The following is a 19,128-nucleotide window of genomic DNA, read 5'->3' on the forward strand; positions in this document are numbered from 1 at the left end:
TATGTCTGGTGGGTTGAAAGTGTAGGTTTAAGAAAAGGAGTTGTCTCAAATTTAAGATCAAACTTTGATCACAGAGCCAAGTAAGAGAGGAGGTTACGTCCCCATAACTGGGCCCCCATTGGCTAGAGGCAGTTCCTTCATCAATTTCCTCCAACCTATATTGTTAAGATGGTAATTGATAACAATGGTGATATGCTTGATATGTTTATGAAAGAAATTGCGTATGAATGATTATCCGTATAAGCCTGGTGAGTGCGAATGTGTGAGTATGTGTTTAAAAGGAGTTGTCTCCATTTTATGATCAAAATTTGATCACAGAGCCAAGTAAAAGAGGAGGTTACGTCCCCATAACTGGGCCCCCATTGGCTAGAGGCAGTTCCTTCATCAATTTCCTCCAACCTATGTTGTGCATGAATGATTATCCAGATAGGCCTGGTTAGTGCGAATGTGAGAGTATGTGTTTAAAAGGAGTTGTCTCAAATTTATGATCAAAATTTGATCACAGAGCCTAGTAAGAGAGTAGGTTACGTCCCCATAACCGGGCCCCCATTGGCTTGAGGCACATCCTTCATTGATTTCCTCCACGCTTTATTGGGAATGTGGTATATAATTTGTGTTTGAATGATTATCAAGATATGTCTGGTGAGTGTGAATGTGTGTGTAAGTGTTCAAGAAAAGGAGATGTCTCAAATTTAAGATCAAAATTTGATCGCAGAGCCAAGTAAGAGAGGAGGTTACGTCCCCATAACCGGGCCCCCATTGGCTTGAGGCAGATCCATCATTGATTTCCTCCAACCTATAATGTTAAGATGGTAATTGATAAGAATGGTGATAAGCCTGATATATTTATGAAAGAAATTGTGTATGAATGATTATCCGTATATGCCTGGTGAGTGCGAATGTGTCAGTATGTAATTAAATGGAGTTGTCTCCATTTTATGATCAAAATTTGATCACAGAGCCAAGTAAGAGAGGAGGTTACGTGCCCATAACTGGGCCCCCATTGGCTAGAGGCAGTTCCTTCATCAATTTCCTCCAACCTATATTGTTAAGATGGTAATTGATAAGAATGGTGATATGCTTGATATCTTTATGAAAGAAATTGTGTATGAATGATTATCCGTATAAGCCTGGTAAGTGCGAATGTGTGAGTATGTGTTTAAAAGGAATTGTCTCCATTTTATGATCAAAATTTGATCACAGAGCCAAGTAAGAGAGGAGGTTACGTCCCCATAACTGGGCCCCCATTGGCTAGAGGCAGTTCCTTCATCAATTTCCTCCAAACTATATTGTGCATGAATGTTTATCCAGATATGCCTGGTTAGTGCGAATGTGAGAGTATGTGTTTAAAAGGAGTTGTCTCCATTTTATGATCAAAATTTGATCACAGAGCCTAGTAAGAGAGTAGGTTACGTCCCCATAACCGGGCCCCCATTGGCTTGAGGCACATCCTTCATTGATTTCCTCCACGCTTTATTGGGAATGTGGTATATAATTTGTGTTTGAATGATTATCAAGATATGTCTGGTGAGTGTGAATGTGTGTGTAAGTGTTCAAGAAAAGGAGATGTCTCAAATTTAAGATCAAAATTTGATCGCAGAGCCAAGTAAGAGAGGAGGTTACGTCCCCATAACCGGGCCCCCATTGGCTTGAGGCAGATCCATCATTGATTTCCTCCACGCTTTATAGGGAATGTGGTAAATAATTTGTGTTTGAATTATTATCCAGATATGTCTAGTGAGTGTGAATGTGTGAGTACGTGTTTAAGGAGGAGTTGTCTCAAATTTAAGATCAATATTTGATCACAGAGCCAAGTAAGAGAGGAGGTTACGTCCCCATAACTGGGCCCCCATTGCCTAGAGGCAGTTCCTTCATCAATTTCCTCCAACCTATATTGTTAAGATGGTAATTGATAAGAATGGTGATATGCTTGATATGTTTATGAAAGAAATTGTGAATGAATGATTATCCGTATAAGCCTGGTGAGTGCGAATGTGTGAGTATGTGTTTAAAAGGAGTTGTCTCCATTTTATGATCAAAATTTGATCACAGAGCCAAGTAAGAGAGGAGGTTACGTCCCCATAACTGGGCCCCCATTGGCTAGAGGCAGATCCTTCATCAATTTCCTCCAACCTATAATGTTAAGATGGTAATTGATAAGAATGGTGATAAGCCTGATATATTTATGAAAGAAATTGTGTATGAATGATTATCCGTATATGCCTGGTGAGTGCGAATGTGTCAGTATGTGATTAAATGGAGTTGTCTCCATTTTATGATCAAAATTTGATCACAGAGCCAAGTAAGGGAGGAGGTTACGTCCCCATAACTGGGCCCCCATTGGCTAGAGGCAGATCCTTCATCAATTTCCTCCAACCTATATTGTTAAGATGGTAATTGATAAGAATGATGATATGCTGGATTTGTTTATGAAAGAAATTGTGTATGAATGATTATCCAGATATGTCTAGTGAGTGTGAATGTGTGAGTACGTGTTTAAGAAGGAGTTGTCTCAAATTTAAGATCAATATTTGATCACAGAGCCAAGTAAGAGAGGAGGTTACGTCCCCATAACTGGGCCCCCATTGGCTAGAGGCAGTTCCTTCATCAATTTCCTCCAACCTATATTGTTAAGATGGTAATTGATAACAATGGTGATATGCTTGATATGTTTATGAAAGAAATTGTGTATGAATGATTATCCGTATAAGCCTGGTGAGTGCGAATGTGTGAGTATGTGTTTAAAAGGAGTTGTCTCCATTTTATGATCAAAATTTGATCACAGAGCCAAGTAAGAGAGGAGGTTACGTCCCCATAACTGGGCCCCCATTGGCTAGAGGCAGTTCCTTCATCAATTTCCTCCAACCTATATTGTGCATGAATGATTATCCAGATATGCCTGGTTAGTGCGAATGTGAGAGTATGTGTTTAAAAGGAGTTGTCTCAAATTTATGATCAAAATTTGATCACAGAGCCAAGTAAGAGAGGAGGTTACGTCCCCATAACCGGGCCCCCATTGGCTTGAGGCAGATCCTTCATTGATTTCCTCCACGCTTTATTGGGAATGTGGTATATAATTAGTGTTTGAATGATTATCCAGATATGTCTGCTGAGTGTGAATGTGTGTGTAAGTAGTCAAGAAAAGATGTCTCAAATTTAAGATCAAAATTTGATCACAGAGCCAAGTAAGAGAGGAGGTTACGTCCCCATAACTGGGCCCCCATTGGCTAGAGGCAGATCCTTCATCAATTTCCTCCAACCTATAATGTTAAGATGGTAATTGATAAGAATGGTGATAAGCCTGATATATTTATGAAAGAAATTGTGTATGAATGATTATCCGTATATGCCTTGTGAGTGCGAATGTGTGAGTATGTGTTTAAATGGAGTTGTCTCCATTTTATGATCAAAATTTGATCACAGAGCCAAGTAAGAGAGGAGGTTACATCCCCATAACTGGGCCCCCATTGGCTAGAGGCAGATCCTTCATCAATTTCCTCCAACCTATATTGTTAAGATGGTAATTGATAAGAATGATGATATGCTGGATTTGTTTATGAAAGAAATTGTGTATGAATGATTATCCAGATATGTCTAGTGAGTGTGAATGTGTGAGTACGTGTTTAAGAAGGAGTTGTCTCAAATTTAAGATCAATATTTGATCACAGAGCCAAGTAAGAGAGGAGGTTACGTCCCCATAACTGGGCCCCCATTGGCTAGAGGCAGTTCCTTCATCAATTTCCTCCATCCTATATTGTTAAGATGGTAATTGATAACAATGGTGATATGCTTGATATGTTTATGAAAGAATTTGTGTATGAATGATTATCCGTATAAGCCTGGTAAGTGCGAATTTGTGAGTATGTGTTTAAAAGGAATTGTCTCCATTTTATGATCAAAATTTGATCACAGAGCCAAGTAAGAGAGGAGGTTACGTCCCCATAACTGGGCCCCCATTGGCTAGAGGCAGTTCCTTCATCAATTTCCTCCAACCTATATTGTGCATGAATGTTTATCCAGATATGCCTGGTTAGTGCGAATGTGAGAGTATGTGTTTAAAAGGAATTGTCTCCATTTTATGATCAAAATTTGATCACAGAGCCAAGTAAGAGAGGAGGTTACGTCCCCATAACTGGGCCCCCATTGGCTAGAGGCAGTTCCTTCATCAATTTCCTCCAACCTATATTGTGCATGAATGATTATCCAGATATGCCTGGTTAGTGCGAATGTGAGAGTATGTGTTTAAAAGGAGTTGTCTCAAATTTATGATCAAAATTTGATCACAGAGCCAAGTAAGAGAGGAGGTTACGTCCCCATAACTGGGCCCCCATTGGCTAGAGGCAGTTCCTTCATTGATTTCCTCCACCTTTTTATTGGGAGTGTGGTAAAAAATTTGTGTTTGAATGATTATCCAGTTATGTCTGGTGAGTGTGAATGTGTGTGTAAGTGTTTAAGAAAAGCAGTTGTCACAAATTTTATATCAATATTTCATCACAGAGCCTATTAGAGAGGAGGTTACGTCTCCATAACCGGGCCCCCATTGTCTAGAGGCTGATCCTTCTTGATTTCCTTCACCCTTTTTTTTTAATGTAGTAAGTAATAAGTATGAATAGGTTCTTGTTTAATTTATGAATGAAATTGTGGATGAATGATTATCCAGGTATGTCTGGTGGGTTGAAAGTGTATGTTTAAGAAAAGGAGTTGTCTCAAATTTAAGATCAAACTTTGATCACAGAGCCAAGTAAGAGAGGAGGTTACGTCCCCATAACTGGGCCCCCATTGGCTAGAGGCAGTTCCTTCATCAATTTCCTCCAACCTATATTGTTAAGATGGTAATTGATAACAATGGTGATATGCTTGATATGTTTATGAAAGAAATTGTGTTTGAATGATTATCCGTATAAGCCTGGTGAGTGCGAATGTGTGAGTATGTGTTTAAAAGGAGTTGTCTCCATTTTATGATCAAAATTTGATCACAGAGCCAAGTAAGAGAGGAGGTTACGTCCCCATAACTGGGCCCCCATTGGCTAGAGGCTGTTCCTTCATCAATTTCCTCCAACCTATATTGTGCATGAATGATTATCCAGATATGCCTGGTTAGTGCGAATGTGAGAGTATGTGTTTAAAAGGAGTTGTCTCAAATTTATGATCAAAATTTGATCACAGAGCCAAGTAAGAGAGGAGGTTACGTCCCCATAACCGGGCCCCCATTGGCTAGAGGCAGATCCTTCATTGATTTCCTCCACGCTTTATTGGGAATGTGGTATATAATTTGTGTTTGAATGATTATCCAGAAATGTCTGGTGAGTGTGAATGTGTAAGTAAGTGTTCAAGAAAAGGAGTTGTCTCCATTTTATGATCAAAATTTGATCACAGAGCCAAGTAAGAGAGGAGGTTACGTCCCCATAACTGGGCCCCCATTGGCTAGAGGCAGATCCTTCATCAATTTCCTCCAACCTATATTGTTAAGATGGTAATTGATAAGAATGATGATATGCTGGATTTGTTTATGAAAGAAATTGTGTACGAATGAATATCCAGATATGTCTAGTGAGTGTGAATGTGTGAGTACTGTTTAAGAAGGAGTTGTCTCAAATTTAAGATCAATATTTGATCACAGAGCCAAGTAAGAGAGGAGGTTACGTCCCCATAACTGGGCCCCCATTGGCTAGAGGCAGTTCCTTCATCAATTTCCTCCAACCTATATTGTTAAGATGGTAATTGATAACAATGGTGATATGCTTGATATGTTTATGAAAGAAATTGTGTATGAATGATTATCCGTATAAGCCTGGTGAGTGCGAATGTGTGAGTATGTGTTTAAAAGGAGTTGTCTCAATTTTATGATCAAAATTTGATCACAGAGCCAAGTAAGAGAGGAGGTTACGTCCCCATAACCGGGCCCCCAATGGCTAGAGGCAGATCCTTCATTGATTTCCTCCACGCTTTATTGGGAATGTGGTATATAATTTGTGTTTGAATGATTATCCAGATATGTCTGGTGAGTGTGAATGTGTGTGTAAGTGTTCAAGAAAAGGAGATGTCTCAAATTTAAGATCAAAATTTGATCACAGAGCCAAGTAAGAGAGGAGGTTACGTCCCCATAACCGGGCCCCCATTGGCTTGAGGCAGATCCTTCATTGATTTCCTCCACGCTTTATAGGGAATGTGGTAAATAATTTGTGTTTGAATGATTATCCAGATATGTCTAGTGAGTGTGAATGTGTGAGTACGTGTTTAAGGAGGAGTTGTCTCAAATTTAAGATCAATATTTGATCACAGAGCAAAGTAAGAGAGGAGGTTACGTCCCCATAACTGGGCCCCCATTGGCTAGAGGCAGTTCCTTCATCAATTTCTTCCAACCTATATTGTTAAGATGGTAATTGTTAAGAATGGTGATTTGCTTGATATGTTTATGAAAGAAATTGTGTATGAATGATTATCCGTATAAGCCTGGTGAGTGCGAATGTGTGAGTATGTGTTTAAAAGGAGTTGTCTCCATTTTATGATCAAAATTTGATCACAGAGCCAAGTAGGAGAGGAGGTTACATCCCCATAACTGGGCCCCAATTGGCTATAGGCAGTTCCTTCATTGATTTCCTCCACCTTTTTATTGGGAGTGTGGTAAAAAATTTGTGCTTGAATGATTATCCAGTTATGTCTGGTGAGTGTGAATGTGTGTGTAAGTGTTTAAGAAGAGCAGTTGTCACAAATTTTAGATCAATATTTCATCACAGAGCCTATTAGAGAGGAGGTTACGTCTCCATAACCGGGCCCCCATTGTCTAGAGGCAGATCCTTCTTGATTTCCTTCACCCTTTTTTTTTAATGTAGTAAGTAATAAGTATGAATAAGTTCTTGTTTAATTTATGAATGAAATTGTGGATGAATGATTATCCAGGTATGTCTGGTGGGTTGAAAGTGTATGTTTAAGAGAAGGAGTTGTCTCAAATTTAAGATCAAACTTTGATCACAGAGCCAAGTAAGAGAGGAGGTTACGTCCCCATAACTGGGCCCCCATTGGCTAGCGGCAGTTCCTTCATCAATTTCCTCCAACCTATATTGTTAAGATGGTAATTGATAACAATGGTGATATGCTTGATATGTTTATGAAAGAAATTGTGTATGAATGATTATCCGTATAAGCCTGGTGAGTGCGAATGTGTGAGTATGTGTTTAAAAGGAGTTGTCTCAAATTTATGATAAAAATTTGATCACAGAGCCAAGTAAGAGAGGAGGTTACGTCCCCATAACCGGGCCCCCATTGGCTTGAGGCAGATCCTTCATTGATTTCCTCCACGCTTTATTTGGAATGTGGTATATAATTTGTGTTTGAATGATTATCCAGATATGTCTGGTGAGTGTGAATGTGTGTGTAAGTGTTCAAGAAAAGGAGATGTCTCAAATTTAAGATCAAAATTTGATCACAGAGCCAAGTAAGAGCGGAGGTTACGTCCCCATAACCGGGCCCCCATTGGCTTGAGGCAGATCCTTCATTGATTTCCTCCACGCTTTATAGGGAATGTGGTAAATAATTTGTGTTTGAATGATTATCCAGATATGTCTAGTGAGTGTGAATGTGTGAGTACGTGTTTAAGGAGGAGTTGTCTCAAATTTAAGATCAATATTTGATCACAGAGCCAAGTAAGAGAGGAGGTTACGTCCCCATAACTGGGCCCCCATTGGCTAGAGGCAGTTCCTTCATCAATTTCCTCCAACCTATATTGTTAAGATGGTAATTGATAACAATGGTGATATGCTTGATATGTTTATGAAAGTAATTGTGTATGAATGATTATCCGTATAGGCCTGGTGAGTGCGAATGTGTGAGTATGTGTTTAAAAGGAGTTGTCTCCATTTTATGATCAAAATTTGATCACAGAGCCAAGTAAGAGAGGAGGTTACGTCCCCATAACTGGGCCCCCATTGGCTAGAGGCAGATCCTTCATCAATTTCCTCCAACCTGTAATGTTAAGATGGTAATTGATAAGAATGGTGATAACCCTGATATATTTATGAAAGAAATTGTGTATGAATGATTATCCGTATACGCCTGGTGAGTGCGAATGTGTGAGTATGTGTTTAAATGGAGTTGTCTCCATTTTATGATCAAAATTTGATCACAGAGCCAAGTAAGAGAGGAGGTTACGTACCCATAACTGGGCCCCCATTGGCTAGAGGCAGTTCCTTCATCAATTTCCTCCAACCTATATTGTGCATGAATGTTTATCCAGATATGCCTGGTTAGTGCGAATGTGAGAGTATGTGTTTAAAAGGAGTTGTCTCAAATTTATGATCAAAATTTGATCACAGAGCCAAGTAAGAGAGGAGGTTACGTCCCCATAACCGGGCCCCCAATGGCTAGAGGCAGATCCTTCATTGATTTCCTCCACGCTTTATTGGGAATGTGGTATATAATTTGTGTTTGAATGATTATCCAGATATGTCTGGTGAGTGTGAATGTGTGTGTAAGTGTTCAAGAAAAGGAGATGTCTCAAATTTAAGATCAATATTTGATCACAGAGCCAAGTAAGAGAGGAGGTTACGTCCCCATAACTGGGCCCCCATTGGCTAGAGGCAGTTCCTTCATCAATTTCCTCCAACCTATATTGTTATGATGGTAATTGATAACAATGGTGATATGCTTGATATGTTTATGAAAGAAATTGTGTATGAATGATTATCCGTATAGGCCTGGTGAGTGCGAATGTGTGAGTATGTGTTTAAAAGGAGTTGTCTCCATTTTATGATCAAAATTTGATCACCGAGCCAAGTAAGAGAGGAGGTTACGTCCCCATAACTGGGCCCCCATTGGCTAGAGGCAGTTCCTTCATAATTTCCTCCAACCTATATTGTGCATGTATGATTATCCAGATATGCCTGTTTAGTGCCAATGTGAGAGTATGTGTTTAAAAGGAGTTGTCTCAAATTTATGATCAAAATTTGATCACAGAGCCAAGTAAGAGAGGAGGTTACGTCCCCATAACAGGGCCCACATTGGCTAGAGGCAGATCCTACTTGATTTCCTTCACCCTTTTTTTTGAATGTAGTAAGTAATAAGTATGAATAGGTTCTTGTTTAATTTATGAATGAAATTGTGGATGAACGATTATGCAGGTATGTGTGGTGGGTGTGAATGTGTATGTCTAGAAAAAGGAGTTGTCTCAAATTTAAGGTCAAAATTTGATCACAGAGCCAAGTATGAGAGGAGGTTACATCACCATAACCGGGCCCCCATTGGCTAGAAGCAGATCCTTCATTTATTTCCTCCAGACTTTAAAGGGAATGTGGTAAACAGTTTGTGTTTGAATGATTAACCAGATATGGCTGGTGAGTGTGAATGTGTGAGTAAGAGTTTAAAGAGGAGTTGTCTCGAATTTTAGATCAAAATTTGATCACAGAGCCAAGTAAGAGAGGAGGTTACGTCCCCATAACCGGGACCATTTGGCTAGAGACAGTTCCTTCATCAATTTCCTCCGACCAATATTGTAAAGATGGTAATTTAATAGAATGGTGATATGCTTGATATGTTTGTGAAAGAAATTGTGTATGAATGATTATCCGTATACGCCTGGTGAGCGCCAATGTGTGAGTATTTTTTTAAAAGGAGTTGTCTCCATTTTATGATCAAAATTTGATCACAGAGCCAAGAAAGAGAGAGGTTACGTCCCCATAATTGGGCCTCCATTGGCTAGAGGCTGTTCCTTCATCAATTCCCTCCAACCTATATTGTTAAGATGGTAATTGATAAGAATGATGATATGCTTGATTTGTTTATGAAAGAAATTGTGTATGAATGATTATCCAGATATGCCTGGTTAGTGTGAATGTGAGAGTATGTGTTTAAAAGGAGTTGTCTCAAATTTATGATCAAAATTTGATCACAGAGCCAAGTAAGGGAGGAGGTTACGTCCCCATAACCGGGCCCCCATTGGCTAGAGGCAGATCCTTCATTGGTTTCCTCCACGCTTTATTGGGAATGTGGTAAATAATTTGTGTTTGAATGATTATCCAGATATGTCTGGTGATTGTGAATGTGTTCGTAAGTGTTTAAAGAGCTGTTGTCTCCAATTTAAGATCAAAATTTGATCACAGAGCCAAGTAAAAGAGGAGGTTACATCCCGATAACCGGGCCCACATTGGCTAGAGGCAGATCCTACTTGATTTCCTTCACCCTTTTTTTTGAATGTAGTAAGTAATAAGTATGAATAGGTTCTTGTTTAATTTATGAATGAAATTTTGGTTGAATGATTATCCAGGTATGTCTGGTGGGTGTGAATGTTTAAGAAAAGGAGTTGTCTCAAATTAAAGATCAAAATTTGATCACAGAGCCAAGTAAGAGAGGAGGTTACATCCCCATAACCGGGCCCCCATTGGCTTGAGGCAGATCCTTCATTGATTTCATCCACGCTTTATAGGGAATGTGGTAAATAATTTGTGTTTGAATGATTATCCAGATATGTCTCGTGAGTGTGAATGTGTGAGTAAGTGTTTAAAGAGGAGTTGTCTCAAATTTAAGATCAAAATTTGATCACAGAGCCAAGTAAGAGAGGAGGTTACGTCCCCATAACTGGGCCCCCATTGGCTAGAGGCAGTTCCTTCATCAATTTCCTCCAACCTATATTGTTATGATGGTAATTGATAAGAATGATGATATGCTTGATTTGTTTATGAAAGAAATTGTGTATGAATGATTATCCGTATATGCCTGGTGAGTGCGAATGTGTGAGTGTGTTTAAAAGGAGTTGTCTCCATTTTATTATCAAAATTTGATCACAGAGCCAAGTAAGAGAGGAGGTTATGTCCCCATAACTTTGCCCCCATTGGCTAGAGGCTGTTCCTTCATTAATTTCTGCAACCTGTATTGTTAAGATTGTAATTGATAAGAAGGATGATATGCTTGATATATTTATGAAAGAAATTGTGTATGAATGATTATCCAGATACACCTGGTGAGTACGAATGTGTGAGTATATGTTTAAAAGGAGTTGTCTCAATTTTATGATCAAAATTTTATCACAGAGCCAAGTAAGAGATAAGGTTACGTCCCCATAACTGGGCCCCAATTGGCTTGGGGCAGATCCTTCATTGATTTCCTCCACGCTTTATAGGGAATGTGGTAAATAATTCGTGTTTGAATGATTATCCAGATATGTCTGGTGAGTGTGAATGTGTGAGTACGTGTTTAAAGAGGAGTTGTCTCAAAGTTAAGATCAAAGTTTGATCAGAGAGCCAAGTAAGAGAGGAGGTTACATCCCCATAACTGGGCCCCCATTGGCTTGAGGCAGATCCTTCATTGATTTCCTCCACAGTTTATAGGTAATGTGGTAAATAATTCGTGTTTGAATGATTATCCAGATATGTCTGGTGAGTGTGAATGTGTGAGTACGTGTTTAAAGAGGAGTTGTCTCAAAGTTAAGATCAAAGTTTGATCAGAGAGCCAAGTAAGAGAGGAGGTTACATCCCCATAACTGGGCCCCCATTGGCTTGAGGCAGATCCTTCATTGATTTCCTCCACACTTTATAGGTAATGTGGTAAATAATTCGTGTTTGAATGATTATCCAGATATGTCTGGTGAGTGTGAATGTGTGAGTACGTGTTTAAAGAGGAGTTGTCTCAAAGTTAAGATCAAAATTTGATCACAGAGCCAAGTAAGAGAGGAGGTTACGTCCCCATAACTGGGCCCCCATTGGCTTGAGGCAGATCCTTCATTGACTTCCTCCACGCTTTATAGGGAATGTGGTAAATAATTCGTTTTTGAATGATTATCCAGATATGTCTGGTGAGTGTGAATGTGTGAGTACGTGTTTAAAGAGGAGTTGTCTCAAAGTTAAGATCAAAATTTGATCACAGAGCCAAGTAAGAGAGGAGGTTACATCCCCATAACTGGGCCCCCATTGGCTTGAGGCAGATCCTTCATTGATTTCCTCCACGCTTTATAGGTAATGTGGTAAATAATTTGTGTTTAAATGATTATCCGGATATGTCTGGTGAGTGTGAATGTGTGGGTACGTGTTTAAAGAGGAGTTGTCTCAAAGTTAAGATCAAAATTTGATCACAGAGCCAAGTAAGAGAGGAGGTTACGTCCCCATAACTGGGCCCCCATTGGCTTGAGGCAGATCCTTCATTGATTTCCTCCACGCTTTATAGGGAGTGTGGTAAATAATTTTTGTTTGAATGATTATCCAGATATTTATTGTCAGGTCAGGGTCACCCTGCTACCGTATGTGACAGTAGACGGTACTACCTGCGACTGTCTGGCCGAGGGTCAGGTGGCCAGTACCAAACCTGGCAAACTAGGGGAGAACCAACGGCTACGGGCGGATGAGCTCTCCCTTGGTAGGTTTGATGAAGCCTTTGTGTAGGAAATGGCACATAAATTCATCAAGTTCAGAGCACTCTCTTGCCCTTGGGGTGGAACTTCCCCTAAAGGCGGATGAACCATATTTGGTCAACGGCATAGAAAGTCCTCAATGCCGGACCAGGCGTAAGGACAGGAAGTCCCTCCTCGGCTGGAATGGCGGACGAAGGCTGCAGTGAATAGGAACCCTTCAATCGTCTTGCATCGGCTTGCCATTGAATACAGTTCGTAAGTCATCAAGTACAGTGCGTTTGTTGAAGTGCACCAACAGTCTCACTCTAAAGGAATCACACGCACAGCAGTCTTCCAACAACAGATTGACTCTTCCAAAAGTCCTGCGGCGATCAGGAAGTTGCGACGGGGCAGGATTGTGATGTCTGGAAGCCTCTAGTGATAACTTGGCACGTAGGCGGTAGATGTGTGATCGGTCGTCTTGCTTAGGATTGTGGCTGTAGAGCAATTCGGTTGCTGCATCTACGACTGAGCCGTCCTATTTAGGGTCCACTCTGCTCACCTCACATGGGGAAGGGGCTAGAAAAGGTGCCCTAAACATAGTCAGCCACTTCTAGTACCGATTGGATAGCCGCGTTCAATGCCGTCGAACAAGAAAGAAATTATATTTTGCTACATGGAACGTAAGAACACTTAATGATCACCCTTCAAATGAGAGACCCGAAAGGAGAACAGCCCTTGTGGGTAGAGAGTTACGAAGATACAATATCGACATAGCAGCACTCCAGGAGACCCGTCTTGCTGAAGAAGGTCAGTTGAATGAAAACGGAGCAGGATACACTTTCTTCTGGAAGGGTAAACCTACCAGTGAACACCGAACACATGGAGTAGGCTTTGCTATCAAGAATAAGCTTCTCAGAGACCTGCAGGAGCTTCCAACTGGACGTAATGAACGCATCATGACATTAAGACTTCGATTAAATGGCGACCAGCATGCCACAGTAATTTGCGCATATGCCCCCACATTAGACTCTGATGATGACATCAAAGAAACATTCTATTCAGATCTGGATGACATTCTATCAAACATCAATCGACTAGATAAAATCATCTTGCTTGGTGATTTTAATGCCAGAGTGGGAAAGGACCATAAAGTATGGAATGGTGTCATTGGCAAGGAGGGAGTTGGCAGTGAAAACTCCAATGGTATTAGACTCCTCTCAAAATGTGCTGAGCATGAGTTGATAATCACCAACACCATCTTTCGCCAAAGGGATCGCTTCAAAACATCATGGCAGCATCCTAGATCAAAACATTGGCACCTCATTGAATATGTGATTGTCCGCAATCAAGATCTACGCGATGTTCTTGTCACCAAAGCAATGACGGTGAGTGCGAATGTGTGAGTATGTGTTTAAAAGGAGTTGTCTCCATTTTATGATCAAAATTTGATCACAGAGCCAAGTAAGAGAGGAGGTTACGTCCCCATAACTGGGCCCCCATTGGCTAGAGGCAGATCCTTCATCAATTTCCTCCAACCTATATTGTTAAGATGGTAATTGATAAGAATGATGATATGCTGGATTTGTTTATGAAAGAAATTGTGTACGAATGAATATCCAGATATGTCTAGTGAGTGTGAATGTGTGAGTACTGTTTAAGAAGGAGTTGTCTCAAATTTAAGATCAATATTTGATCACAGAGCCAAGTAAGAGAGGAGGTTACGTCCCCATAACTGGGCCCCCATTGGCTAGAGGCAGTTCCTTCATCAATTTCCTCCAACCTATATTGTTAAGATGGTAATTGATAACAATGGTGATATGCTTGATATGTTTATGAAAGAAATTGTGTATGAATGATTATCCGTATAAGCCTGGTGAGTGCGAATGTGTGAGTATGTGTTTAAAAGGAGTTGTCTCCATTTTATGATCAAAATTTGATCACCGAGCCAAGTAAGAGAGGAGGTTACGTCCCCATAACTGGGCCCCCATTGGCTAGAGGCAGTTCCTTCATAATTTCCTCCAACCTATATTGTGCATGTATGATTATCCAGATATGCCTGTTTAGTGCGAATGTGAGAGTATGTGTTTAAAAGGAGTTGTCTCCATTTTATGATCAAAATTTGATCACCGAGCCAAGTAAGAGAGGAGGTTACGTCCCCATAACTGGGCCCCCATTGGCTAGAGGCAGTTCCTTCATAATTTCCTCCAACCTATATTGTGCATGTATGATTATCCAGATATGCCTGTTTAGTGCGAATGTGAGAGAATGTGTTTAAAAGGAGTTGTCTCAAATTTATGATCAAAATTTGATCACAGAGCCAAGTAAGAGAGGAGGTTACGTCTCCATAACCGGGCCCCCATTGGCTTGAGGCAGATCCTTCATTGATTTCCTCCACGCTTTATAGGGAATGTGGTAAATAATTTGTGTTTGAATGATTATCCAGATATGTCTAGTGAGTGTGAATGTGTGAGTATGTGTTTAAAAGGAGTTGTCTCCATTTTATGATCAAAATTTGATCACAGAGCCAAGTAAGAGAGGAGGTTACGTCCCCATAACCGGGCCCCATTGGCTTGAGGCAGATCCTTCATTGATTTCCTCCACGCTTTATAGGGAATGTGGTAAATAATTTGTGTTTGAATGATTATCCAGATATGTCTAGTGAGTGTGAATGTGTGAGTACGTGTTTAAGGAGGAGTTGTCTCAAATTTAAGATCAATATTTGATCACAGAGCCAAGCAAGAGAGGAGGTTACGTCCCCATAACTGGGCCCCCATTGGCTAGAGGGAGTTCCTTCATCAATTTCCTCCAACCTATATTGTTAAGTTGGTAATTGATAAGAATGATGATATGCTTGATTTGTTTATGAAAGAAATTGTGTATGAATCATTATCCAGATATGCCTGGTTAGTGCGAATGTGAGAGTATATGTTTAAAAGGAGTTGTCTCAAATTTATGATCAAAATTTGATCACAGAGCCAAGTAAGAGAGGAGGTTACGTCCCCATAACCGGGCCCCCATTGGCTAGAGGCAGATCCTTCATTGATTTCCTCCACGCTTTATTGGGAATGTGGTATATAATTTGTGTTTGAATGATTATCCAGATATGTCTGGTGAGTGTGAATGTGTGTGTAAGTGTTCAAGAAAAGGAGATGTCTCAAATTAAGATCAAAATTTGATCACAGAGCCAAGTAAGAGAGGAGGTTACGTCCCCATAACCGGGCCCCCATTGGCTTGAGGCAGATCCTTCATTGATTTCCTCCACGCTTTATAGGGAATGTGGTAAATAATTTGTGTTTGAATGATTATCCAGATATGTCTAGTGAGTGTGAATGTGTGAGTACGTGTTTAAGGAGGAGTTGTCTCAAATTTAAGATCAATATTTGATCACAGAGCCAAGTAAGAGAGGAGGTTACGTCCCCATAACTGGGCCCCCATTGGCTAGAGGCAGTTCCTTGATCAATTTCCTCCAACCTATATTGTTAAGGTGGTAATTGATAACAATGGTGATATGCTTGATATGTTTATGAAAGAAATTGTGTTTGAATGATTATCCGTATAAGCCTGGTGAGTGCGAATGTGTGAGTATGTGTTTAAAAGGAGTTGTCTCCGTTTTATGATCAAAATTTGATCACAGAGCCAAGTAAGAGAGGAGGTTACGTCCCCATAACTGGGCCCCCATTGGCTAGAGGCAGATCCTTCATTGATTTCCTCCAACCTATATTGTTAAGATGGTAATTGATAAGAATGATGATATGCTGGATTTGTTTATGAAAGAAATTGTGTATGAATGATTATCCAGATATGTCTAGTGAGTGTGAATGTGTGAGTACGTGTTTAAGAAGGAGTTGTCTCAAATTTAAGATCAATATTTGATCACAGAGCCAAGTAAGAGAGGAGGTTACGTCCCCATAACTGGGCCCCCATTGGCTAGAGGCAGTTCCTTCATCAATTTCCTCCAACCTATATTGTTAAGATGGTAATTGATAAGAATGATGATATGCTTGATTTGTTTATGAAAGAAATTGTGTATGAATGATTATCCAGATATGCCTGGTTAGTGCGAATGTGAGAGTATATGTTTAAAAGGAGTTGTCTCAAATTTATGATCAAAATTTGATCACAGAGCCAAGTAAGGGAGGAGGTTACGTCCCCATAACCGGGCCCCCATTGGCTAGAGGCAGATCCTTCGTTGATTTCCTCCACGCTTTATTGGGAATGTGGTATATAATTTGTGTTTGAATGATTATCCAGATATGTCTGGTGAGTGTGAATGGGTGTGTAAGTGTTCAAGAAAAGGAGATGTCTCAAATTTAAGACCAAAATTTGATCACAGAGCCAAGTAAGAGAGGAGGTTACGTCCCCATAACCGGGCCCCCATTGTCTTGAGGCAGATCCTTCATTGATTTCCTCCACGCTTTATAGGGAATGTGGTAAATAATTTGTGTTTGAATGATTATCCAGATATGTCTAGTGAGTGTGAATGTGTGAGTACGTGTTTAAGGAGGAGTTGTCTCAAATTTAAGATCAATATTTGATCACAGAGCCAAGTAAGAGAGGAGGTTACGTCCCCATAACTGGGCCCCCATTGGCTAGAGGCAGTTCCTTCATCAATTTCGTCCAACCTATATTGTTAAGATGGTAATTGATACGAATGGTGATATGCTTGATATATTTATGAAAGAAATTGTGTATGAATGATTATCCGTATAAGCCTGGTGAGTGCGAATGTGTGAGTATGTGTTTAAAAGGAGTTGTCTCCATTTTATGATCAAAATTTGATCACAGAGCCAAGTAAGAGAGGAGGTTACGTCCCCATAACTGGGCCCCCATTGGCTAGAGGCAGATCCTTCATCAATTTCCTCCAACCTATAATGTTAAGATGGTAATTGATAAGAATGGTGACAAGCCTGATATATTTATGAAAGGAATTGTGTATGAATGATTATCCGTATACGCCTGGTGAGTGCGAATGTGTGAGTATGTGTTTAACTGGAGTTGTCTCCATTTTATGATCAAAATTTGATCACAGAGCCAAGTAAGAGAGGAGGTTATGTCCCCATAACTGGGCCCCCATTGGCTAGAGGCAGTTCCTTCATCAATTTCCTCCAACCTATATTGTTAAGATGTTAATTGATAAGAATGATGATATGCTTGATTTGTTTATGAAAGAAATTGTGTATGAATGATTATCCAGATATGCCTGGTTGGTGCGAATGTGAGAGTATATGTTTAAAAGGAGTTGTCTCGAATTTATGATCAAAATTTGATCACAGAGCCAAGTAAGAGAGGAGGTTACGTCCCCATAACCGGGCCCCCATTGGCTAGAGGCAGATCCTTCTTTGATTTCCTCCACGCTTTATTGGGAATGTGTTATATAATTTGTGTTTGAATGATTATCCAGATATGTCTGGTGAGTGTGAATGGGTGTGTAAGTGTTCAAGAAAAGGACATGTCTCAAATTTAAGATCAAAATTTGATCACAGAGCCAAGTAAGAGAGGAGGTTACGTCCCCATAACTGGGCCCCCATTGTCTAGAGGCAGATCCTTCTTGATTTCCTTCACCCTTTTTTTTTAATGTAGTAAGTAATAAGTATGAATAGGTTCTTGTTTAATTTATGAATGAAATTGTGGATGAATGATTATCCGGGTATGTCTGGTGGGTTGAAAGTGTATGTTTAAGAAAAGGAGTTGTCTCAAATTTAAGATCAAACTTTGATCACAGAGCCAAGTAAGAGAGGAGGTTACGTCCCCATAACTGGGCCCCCATTGGCTAGAGGCAGTTCCTTCATCAATTTCCTCCAACCTATATTGTTAAGATGGTAATTGATAAGAATGATGATATGCTTGATTTGTTTATGAAAGAAATTGTGTATGAATGATTATCCAGATATGCCTGGTTAGTGCGAATGTGAGAGTATATGTTTAAAAGGAGTTGTCTCAAATTTATGATCAAAATTTGATCACAGAGCCAAGTAAGGGAGGAGGTTACGTCCCCATAACCGGGCCCCCATTGGCTAGAGGCAGATCCTTCGTTGATTTCCTCCACGCTTTATTGGGAATGTGGTATATAATTTGTGTTTGAATGATTATCCAGATATGTCTGGTGAGTGTGAATGGGTGTGTAAGTGTTCAAGAAAAGGAGATGTCTCAAATTTAAGATCAAAATTTGATCACAGAGCCAAGTAAGTGAGGAGGTTACGTCCCCATAACCGGGCCCCCATTGTCTTGAGGCAGATCCTTCATTGATTTCCTCCACGCTTTATAGGGAATGTGGTAAATAATTTGTGTTTGAATGATTATCCAGATATGTCTAGTGAGTGTGAATGTGTGAGTACGTGTTTAAGGAGGAGTTGTCTCAAATTTAAGATCAATATTTGATCACAGAGCCAAGTAAGAGAGGAGGTTACGTCCCCATAACTGGGCCCCCATTGGCTAGAGGCAGTTCCTTCATCAGTTTCCTCCAACCTATATTGTTAAGATGGTAATTGATAACAATGGTGATATGCTTGATATGTTTATGAAAGAAATTGTGTATGAATGATTATCCGTATAAGCCTGGTGAGTGCGAATGTGGGAGTATGTGTTTAAAAGGAATTGTCTCCATTTTATGATCAAAATTTGATCACCGAGCCAAGTAAGAGAGGAGGTTACGTCCCCATAACTGGGCCCCCATTGGCTAGAGGCAGTTACTTCATAATTTCCTCCAACCTATATTGTGCATGAATGATTATCCAGATATGCCTGTTTAGTGCGAATGTGAGAATATGTGTTTAAAAGGAGTTGTCTCAAATTGATGATCAAAATTTGATCAC

This window comes from Anabrus simplex, chromosome 10 (assembly GCF_040414725.1).
Source record: "Anabrus simplex isolate iqAnaSimp1 chromosome 10, ASM4041472v1, whole genome shotgun sequence".
Lineage (NCBI taxonomy): Eukaryota > Metazoa > Arthropoda > Insecta > Orthoptera > Tettigoniidae > Anabrus > Anabrus simplex.